A 2,161-nucleotide genomic window follows, 5' to 3' on the forward strand; every position below is an offset into this window, starting at 1 on the left:
CTCTATCAGTTAGTGTATAATTCTCTTTTTCCCTGGAGACCTGCCTGCTAGAGACCTGCCACCTGGGGACTTATGCATTTGGCATCTTAGCTGTTCATCTAACATGGACAGGTTGCTGCTCTCCAGTCCTGCTGCGCAGTCGTCAACCTGGGGTTCCTTTTGCTGCTCCTCTGTATTAGATCTCCAGTTTCCCAAACACCATGTCTGCCCCTTTCATATTTTACTCCCTTGTTTTGCTGGAGTGCATCCTCTAGTGGTGTCCCAAGCGAGGGTACATGAGTACAAATGTTTTTAGTCCTTGCATGTGTGAGAATGTCTTTAATTTGTCTTCACACTTTATCATAAAATTCATTGTTGGAAATAATTTTCCCACAGCTTTTGAAGGCCTTGCTTTACTATTTCATGGCATCCAGGGTTACTAAGAAGGCTGACGACAATCCAGAGATTGAGTCTTTGTGTTGACCTGTTTTTGTTGTTTGGGTTTTTTTGTTTTGTTTTTCCTCTCTCCCTGGAAGCTTTTAAGATTTTCTCTTTTCTTTAGTATTCTGAAGTTTTACAATGACTTGCATTGGTGTGGTTTTCTGGGTTTTTGTTGTATCTTTTCAATCTAGAGATTTCTGTCCTTTGATTTGGGAAATATTCTTGGATTACTTCTTTAATCATTTGTTCTGATTTTTTAAATATAATGTATTCTAGAGATCATATTATACCCATTCTTTTGCTCCATACCAACAACCTTTGACCAAAAGCAGTAGAATTACAACTGTCTAAATTTTGCCCTGCTGAGTTGGACTCTAACTTATTTATTGTATATGTACATTGTATTTTGAAATATCTCGTAGTGTCTTATATTCCATATTCTAATGCTGGATGAGTGATCTAACCAAGGAGAAGGATATTAGGATACAGGAGAGATGAGTGAGGTTACAATCTCACTGCAGCTATTTTATAGAAAAAAAATAACAGCTTTATTGAGGTATAATTCACATACCATAAAATTCACCGTATTAAAATGTACAGTTCAGTAGTTTCAAGTATATGCACAAGTTTTGGTGAAATGCCACCCACCATCACCAGTATCGAAGTTTAGAATGTTTTCATCGCCATTGCAGTTTTAAGACTAACAAATTTGCATCCCTCGGTGAAATGGCCAGAGGCAGAGCTACTGTTTGACAGGTTTGGGGGAGAAGTGGGGGAACCTTACAGACTGCAAGTTTTGAAGGACTACAGAGATACCAGAGACTGCAAGGGTGTGAGAAAGCTTTTGGAGGAGGGTGTAGAATTAAAGGAAAGGAGATTCCACCCTGTCCAGGCGTGTTGCATGAGCAAAGGCTTGGCAGTGGGAATGAGTTGAGTGTGTTTGCGGACCAGAAACAGTCTCTCTTAATTGAAGTGGAAAGTTCTTGGGCCAGGGTTAGCGGCAAGGTTGTAGACCAGGGTGATGAACTTTATCCTGGAGTTGTGTGCAGAGTTTAACATCCCACAAGAGGCCGTGCCGGGGGTGGGGTCGGGTGGGGCCTCCATGCTGTGGTCTGTTGGTTGTTGAAACTGCATCTCTGAGCACGTGAAGGAGGTGTTGGAGGAGTTGTGAGGAGGTAGGAAGGAGCAGTGACAGAGGTCACATAGTATGTTTTCTAAGGATGAAAGTCTGGGAAGTAACGCTTGTTGCACAAGTCACAACAGCCCAGCATCCGCGGGCCTGAGCGCCCAGCTGCTTCTGAACCGGTCGGCATTTCCTCAGTGGCTCCCCTCCAGGCGTCGTAGATCTCGGTCCTCACCGTGAAGACGTCTTCGAATAGGTCCTCCTTTCATCCGGACAACGCTTCTTAGACAGTGTTGAAAGACAAATTTGCTTTTAAATTTCCCAGTCGGTCCCGGACCTATATGTGTGTAAAATCCAATAACAATGAATTACTAGAAAGATTAAATAAAGACACACAACATGCAAGCTTGGGATTTTTTGTTTTGATTCAGCTGACAATCACTGCATCAAACTTCTGTAAAAGTTTCTAGACGGCTCCGCAGACCGCACTTGGAGTAGCGCTGCTCCAAAGTAGAGGCGGAGCGTTACAGAGGTGCAGAAACTGTCCCGGCGTCGCTCAGGTAACCCGGCCCAGGCTGGACTGAACCCGGGAACATCCATCCCTGCCGCCCTCGGCCG

This window comes from Rhinolophus ferrumequinum, chromosome 27 (assembly GCF_004115265.2).
Source record: "Rhinolophus ferrumequinum isolate MPI-CBG mRhiFer1 chromosome 27, mRhiFer1_v1.p, whole genome shotgun sequence".
In the NCBI taxonomy this organism is placed as follows: Eukaryota; Metazoa; Chordata; class Mammalia; order Chiroptera; family Rhinolophidae; genus Rhinolophus; species Rhinolophus ferrumequinum.